Raw genomic sequence first — 8,101 nt, 5'->3', positions numbered from 1 at the left:
ATTTAATTCTGTCTACGACATACGATTCTAATGTGTCTATTGTAGAGCGACCTTGGAAAACATCAATCATGAAGACCATCCTACAGGAAGAAGGATGGCTTTGATATTCCAACTTTGGAAAAAGAAGGGAAGGGAATAAAAGTAGAGTAATTGACTTGCATCAGAACATGCTCCATTCTTTGAGATTCCTCTGCTTGTCTTTATATTGTTATTTTTGGTTTATAGCCAAGGGTTTTCTTCTTCTTTTTTTTTTTTTTTTGCTATCCAAATATCAAATGACTATATCCTATGATATATGTCATCCTAAGCCCAGTTTGCTAACTGAGAACGGTTTGAGAAGAAGTTAGGTACAATTTGCGACAATTTCTACTCTTTTCATATGTAGATAAATCTCAATATGTTCTCAAAGTTTTCATTTTCAGAAGCATTTAATTCATTTTGTGTTGTCAATCATTTCAGGTTATTAATACATGGGGTGTTCGAAATAAAATTGACTTCCTCTCATTATCTTATACGAGGCATGCTGAAGATGTTCGACATGTAAGGCCATCATGTATTGCTTGCCTTTTATCTTTACCTCTGATTGAATTGTAGTTGACTTTCTATTCCAATTTGTATTTGTTCCACACTTGATGCTCTGGTTTTCACTTGCTTCCTTTTCCAATATTTTATTCCACAATGGGGTTCTGTTATTCGGGGTGCAGGCACGAGACTTCCTCTCAAAATTGGGTGATCTTAATCAAACCAGATATTTGCAAAAATTGAAAACATAGAGGTGGGTTGAAAGATATTTGTCTCAACTAGTCTTTTTTTTTTTTTTTTCTTTTTACATCTTAATTTGGTAATGTTCTTGCACTCATTTTCTTGCAGGGCCTAACCCATTTTGACGAGATTCTACAAGAAGCAGATGGCATTATTCTGTCACGGGGCAATCTAGGAATAGATCTCCCGCCTGAAAAGGTTGATCATCCCTACTTAGCTTTTTTAGCAATTAGATGGAATACATGCATTATTATTTATTCTTTTTATGAAAGATGCCGATGCAAATAAGTATAATAAAAAAGAAGCCCTATAAACAAAGGTTGAATCTTTTGTAGCAAGCTCATCATTTGAATCTTAGTAAAATACCAGTTTTATTTATTTAACATCAAGTTAGGCCAAATGGAATCACTTGATGGAATTTCATTTCATTTAACTGGATTTTGTTGATGGTAGCTGATTTCTTGCTCTTCTTTGTTTTTTAATTTAAAGTTACCGCTGCACACAAGTTTTACAGTTGATGCATCACAAGTTTGACAACTTGTTTGACATGCTGGTAATTTTCTATATATTCTCAGGGACACTAACGGCATAATAAACAATCACTATCTCATATGCATGGAGCACTTGCACTGCATGAAGAAATAAACACATTGTTGTGTATTCATCTAGACATATGACTATGTCATCGAGATATGGGCATGGCTTTACAAGTGTAGGGATAGGTAACAAATTTTTTCTTTTGTGTGGAACTAAGGGCAATCAATGAGAACCTGTACATTTTTAACATATGCTCATAGTGTTACAAGTGGATCATGCTTGACACTTCCCCACAGAATTTATATTTTGATACATGGCATGCCAGGGTTTGTATTTTTATTTCCTGATCCTCTCATGTATATGATGAGTTGCTCCCTTTGCATGTGAAACTATTCCCTGGCATGCTGGTTGTGAATTTACCTGAGTTAAATGATATGGAGTAGAGAATCTGTTGTCCCTAGCATAGTTTGCAGATCTTGACAATTCATCATTGTATATAACCAAGCTGAAAATTTTCACTTTACCTCTGTGGTAATGAGTTTATGGTTCCATTACTTCCCAGTCATTGAGATATTTTTTTTTTTTGCTTTGCCTGTCAAAACCTTTAATGAAAGTTTCTCGGAACATAAACGGAGGTGAGGATGGATGCCAATACATTGGAAAAGGAAAGATGAGTTTGGAATAAGATCAAGATTTTATGTCCGGTGGGACAGGAGGCGTCCCAACTGTCCCATCATGTTCCCATGAGAAAATGGGATCGGGACGGGCTCGGGACTCAGAAACCCATCATTGCATGGAGAGAATAAGAAAGAAGAAAGAAGAAAATGAAGGAAAGATGAAGAAAAGGGAAAAATGAAAGGAAAGAAGAAGAAAAATGAAAAAAAGAAAGGAAGAGAGAAGAAAAAGAAAGAAAAAGGAAAGGAAAGAAAGAAAGTAAAGAAAAATAAAGAAAAGAAGGAAGAAAGAAAAAAAGAGGAAAAAGAAAGAAAGAAAAGAAAGAAGAAAGGAAGAAAGACGGAGGATATCTACTAGGATACATGATCAAAATTGCTGTTGGGACGGAATAGAACAGCAGGGCATCCCATTCCATGGAGAAAATGGGATATTTTTGTTCCACGGATTTAAAATCTTGAATAAGATAAAGCTTATTAACTGTGTTTACAATACTCATTTATAAATTTTTTAGTACAATATTTTGAGTTTGAAGAAATTTCAGAAAGCTTGTGGCAAGAAATTGTTGTAGACTATAGGGCAGACCACTTTAATCCAGAACATGTCACGTGGTCAGGATTTGACCATGGACCTGGCATGGGGTGAATTCTTTTTATTCAGCAGAAATATTGGAAATGAGAGTGAGAAATATCTAATAAAAGCAACAAGCAAACAAAAAAAAAAAAAAGAGAACTTTATAGAATCCTGACAGGCTTCTGAACAATATATGAAATTTCTTAGGTATTTTAAGCTACTGCCATATAAAATTTTGTAATTTATGGGATAAAAAGCTTTTCTTAAGAAATCTGGAAACATGATATTTTTCAAATTTGGGAAACTATCTGACAGTCATTCCTGATTTATATTCTACCAATTATTTTTTACTAAGGTACAGTGGGGCACCAACTTTTTAACCATTATAAGTTATCTGAACCTTGTAATCTGATCATCACTTCTTGTTTGCAGGTCTTTTTATTTCAAAAGGCTGCTGTCTACAAGTGTAACATGGCTGGTAAGCCTGCTGTGATTACTCGTGTTGTGGACAGTATGACTGACAACCTGAGACCAACTCGTGCAGAAGCAACTGACGTGGCTAATGCAGTACTTGATGGTGATTATGTTTTAAGCTTTTGATTTTCTATATTATTTAATTTTGTTATTTCACATTACATTCATCTCCTAATTCCATCATGAAGTTTATGCATGGAAAACTTGCGATGCTGATTCTCAGTCTTGATTTGTTTCAGGAAGTGATGCAATTCTTTTAGGTGCTGAAACTCTTCGAGGATTATATCCTGTTGAGACTATTTCAACTGTGGGTAAAATTTGTGCAGAGGTCAGTCTTTTGCTCATGCTTACTAGTGTAACATCTTTGTCGATGCTTATGTCTTATTGCTGAGCTTGTGAGGAAGGTTTTTTTTTGAATTTTTGTTGTGATTTGACTTGATAGGGACTGCATGCAAAAGGATTTGTCATGCCAACTAAATATTTCTGCCAAGGCTTTTGTGTGAGGATTATCTTAGCTGTAGTTGAGCTGTTTTCCTTGTATAAAGCATGGGCCAGCTTATAAACATGGCGCAAAGTGGTTCTTTTGGACATAGTATTTTTGTGACTTGTCCCCTGTTATTATGATTTTTATAACAGATACCAGATGCAAAACTCTTATTTGCATTTCACTTGCTAAGTGACCTGATCACCTGTCTGGTGTCTGCATTTTGAGATAAGCAACGATCATGTCATAGTCAGATGAGACTAAGAAAGAAACATAAAAAATATTATTTAAAATATAATGTTTTAATAAAGGTAAGGGTATAGCATTCTTTTCTTTAGTTTGACTAAGAAAAGGTTGTATTTACCTTTGTATCTATCCATAGGTTCTTTAGTGTCACTATAAATTCTTGATCTAGCTTTATGGTGGGCTCCAGTAAAATATGAATTAATGATTTATGACAGTCCATTGAGAGAAGGTTTGGTAGCTTATTCAACAGGATCATAAAAAATGTGGAACATGTTGGGTGGAGTAGAGATTTGCAAAAGTTCTTATATTGTTATGATTAAGGCAGGGTAGGATGTCTCGTCTGAGAGTTACATAGATCATGAATGGATGAAAAAATCACTGTAACCTCTTCTTTTATGAAATTATTTTTTTATTTGTCTTTTCTTGTATTTCTTGTAATATTTTAATAAAGCACTGCATGCTCCCTAGTGATCATTATAAGGGCCATGTGCATATTCTCTCCCTGGTTTTGCATATTTTTTATTTCTTTGGATTTGCACTTTTTTGTTGCATTTCATTGTAAGATCTGCTTTGCAGGCTGAGAAGGTTTTCAATCAGGATTTGTACTTTAAAAAGACTGTGAAATATGTTGGTGAACCGATGACCCATTTGGAGTCTATTGCTTCATCTGCTGTATGTCTTCCCCTTATCCAACCTTAGTTGACTAAGCATATTTTTCTTCTAACTTACATTTACTTTAGAAACTAGAGACAATAAGAATGGTTTTTTTTATTGGAAATGCTCTTTAATGAGTTTGCTATCATGATCTTGTCTAGGTACGTGCTGCTATCAAAGTTAAGGCTTCTGTTATCATTTGCTTCACGTCATCGGGAAGAGCTGCAAGGTATTGTTGTAAAATACAAAAACTACTTGTTAATGTGCCTTCTGCTAACTCAGTGATGCACATTAATTTTTTCCCCCCATTCATTCACAAGGTTCTAATATGTTTCTCATTATGTAGATTAATTGCAAAGTATAGGCCTACTATGCCGGTATTGTCGGTCGTTATTCCTCGGCTCAAAACAAACCAACTTCGATGGAGTTTCACTGGGGCTTTTGAAGTAAGTGGGCTATCTTTAATTTTTTATAGTTAATTTAGATCATGCAAGCTGTAAGTACTTGGAGCAGGATGTTGTTTGTTGTTATTTTTCCATCTTAATGGTTTCATAATTCTCTCAGGTATGAGCTTAACATAGTGGTTGAGTTAATTTTATTTTTTGTTTCTTACATCACATTTTAATGTGTGTTTGTTTATTTTATTCTATTCTATGCCTTTTATCTATTGTACCCAAATTAATAGAAGTGTTTGTTATGGACAGGCTAGGCAATCGCTCATAGTCAGGGGCCTTTTCCCCATGCTTGCTGATCCTCGACATCCTGTAAGTTTTTCTTTTTCCTTTTATAAGCTTTATTTATTTTACAAGTTTCAGTCTTTGGAAAATGGCTCAACATTCTTGTAAGGTTGCTAAATTCTATGCACAAGAATTTCAGTGTATTTCTTGTATCACATCAAGGATGTATATCAGCATTTATAATGCACCCTGACTATTATAACAAACAGGAGATAACAATTCTAATTGGAAACAAATAACGCTAGTTCAAATGGTTGTTGAACCCAAGGTGGAAGTGGCAGATGGGTAATCCAATATCATGGACGAAGAACTGGTTGGCTATGGGTCATAACAGTTGAAGTTTGTGGATTTCTTAGAGCTGCAGGCATGTGGGATGCTTGGTTCTGATTTAGACTAATGTTCACCTCTCTCTTACTAACATTCCTTGTTGCTTTTAGAAAGAAACAAATTTGCTCATTGATGACTCTCTATTATATATAAGCACATTATATGCCTGAGATTCACTTATCATTTTCATCAGCTAGAGGCCTGATGTGTTACTGTTGTGCTTCTGCAGGCGGAGTCTACAAGTGCCACGAATGAGTCTGTTCTGAAGGTTGCTCTTGATCATGGCAAGGCCTCTGGTGTGATAAAGTCACATGATCGAGTTGTCGTCTGCCAGAAAGTTGGGGATGCTTCGGTGGTGAAGATTATCGAGTTAGAGGATTGAACAGCTGCTTTTTGGTGACTCTGCATGATGGTCAAGTTCCAACTGGAGCTTGATACCTATAATTTATTGAGTGTATGCTGAAGCAATTCCTGTTCCAGTTAAAGGCATTATACAGCCAACAATGTTTGGTGTTGGTTACAGACTCCGAATTGCATGTTGATTCTTCCTGTCATGTGTAAGGCAATGCCGGAGTAGCTTGCAAATATTTGCATTTTGCAATCTTGGATAATTGCTAAGATGCTCGTTTTTGAAGCCTAGGCTTGGTGCATTGTGATGGATGTTTACATGGAGTTTCTGTGCATGATGACTGCATTGCATAGGTAAGCAGGCTGGTCTCTTGTGCAGGTCATTTGACATGCCATGTCATTGAAGCTAGCTTGATTTATCACCTTAGGGCCATTTAAACCTTGGTTAAAGGTACTGTTTTATTCAAGTTCTAGTTGATGCACATTGAATGGTTTTACCTCTGGGAAATGCGAACGCTGAACAGTCGACTGGAACCAACATCATCTTTGGTGCTAGAACCAGCAAATTGATTGGTGTTTGGTTTATTGCAGAGAGGTGATATGATTCTGCTTCAGGTTCTAACTCTGGACATGCGTATGCCGAACCAGTGGTACCGATAAAATCTATGGTGCTGGTACCAGCAAATTCGTTTATTGCAGAGAGATGCTATGATTCTGCTTCAATGGTTTTGGGTCCTTTAGAGGTGCTTGTTTTTCCCCTTTTTTGAGGGAGAAGTCAAGGTGAAAAAAGAGTGATATATTTTGCCGGTGCTACGGTGGTGCAAGAAATTATATGTAAACCAGCTTAGAATCTCATGTGATGCATATGATGTGATTATATATATATAAATAACTTGTTATTTTAACTTCCAGCGGTTTGGTTGATTTTTATATGTTGCCCATTGTGATGGTAAATTAAATGGGAACGTCCAATGTTAGTGACAATGAAGAAGAAGGTGCTAGTGACAATGAAGAGAAAGATGGCCGTAGACACAATTAAAATTTGATAATATAAAATAAGTTATAGATATCTTATAATTTTTAAATTTGGTAATCAGTGATTTTAAATATTATTATATTTTCTTACTGTTTTCTACTTAAATAGATTTTTAATAAAAATTAAGTCTCGAAAAATTTTTAAATTCATAATAAATTCATCAATATATTATGATGATATGATTTAACTATCATTTGGTTAATATTTGCTTGTTTTTTAATGGAAGATGGTTGGGGTTGTGTTAGATATTTTTTTTAGACCGATGATGATGGACTGGGTTGGACCTAGAGTTTGAGCCCCAAATCTTCGTATGGATATTTATCTCTTCCAAACTCCTATATATAAATATCCAACTCAAAATTCAAAACCCAAGCCACCGGCTAAGCTTTCCGTTTGCTCCAAGCCTCCATCTGATTGAAACCCCAACTCCTAATGACTTGAACCGCTCCAGCCTCGTCACCGGCCTCGCGGTGGTGCTCACGATCGAGGACGTAGCCGTGGAGGGCTTCTGCTCGAGCTCGTGCGGCCTCCATGCGTCATGCCTCGTCGCCGGCGCGGGCAACGTACATTTGGGTGGAGAACATGGAGGGACAATGTCTGGGGCAATGCGCCTGGCCGTTCCACCGGCCAGTCTACGCCGGCGTCCGCATCCCTCACGGTGGTGCTCACGGCCGAGGATGTAGCTGTGGAGGGCTTCTGCTCGAGCGTGTGCAGCCTCTATACGTCTCGTCTTGCCGTCGGTGCCGGCAGGCAGGCGCGAGCAGCATACATTTAGATGGAGAATGCGGAGGGACAGTGCTCGGGACAGTGCGAGTGGCCGTTCCACCGGTTGGTCTATGCTGGCGTCCACATCTTGGCCACCAAGGTCGCCCCTTCCCCCAACCTCTCGAGTGTCCGCGACGCCCGCGCGTGGTCCAGTGCATATCTGGACCTCCCGTCGCTCTATGCCGTCGCCTTCCTCCCCATTGTCTCCGACATCGGCCTTCCCGTCGTCCGCAGTGGCGTCAAAACCCTCCCCGCTCCTCTGCCACCGGCTCTGGCTCTTTCTTCCATCGACTTCTGCGACGCATCTTCGGCGGAGCACTGGGCGAAGGAAAATAGGAAAGCTACGCGTGAACCATATGGCTCCCTCTCGCATTCTTCTCCCACCGCATGTGGAAAGAGAGAGCAGGGTGACAAAGTAGGGATACCTTCTGCAGAGCGAAAAAGAGAGAGAAGGCAGGGTGGAAACATGGGGTTATATTCTACCAG

At 38.0% G+C, this 8,101-nt stretch overlaps 1 pseudogene; it reads left to right on the top strand.

Annotated features, from left to right (window-relative positions):
* Positions 1-432: 432 nt before the first annotated feature.
* On the top strand, positions 433-6,100 carry LOC140851702 (pyruvate kinase 1, cytosolic-like; annotated as a pseudogene).
* The last annotated feature ends 2,001 nt before the right edge of the window (positions 6,101-8,101 follow it).

Source organism: Elaeis guineensis, chromosome 9 (assembly GCF_000442705.2).
Source record: "Elaeis guineensis isolate ETL-2024a chromosome 9, EG11, whole genome shotgun sequence".
Classification (NCBI taxonomy): Eukaryota; Viridiplantae; Streptophyta; class Magnoliopsida; order Arecales; family Arecaceae; genus Elaeis; species Elaeis guineensis.
Note: the sequence above shows the minus strand (reverse complement) of the source record. Positions and strands in the feature narration are given on the sequence as shown.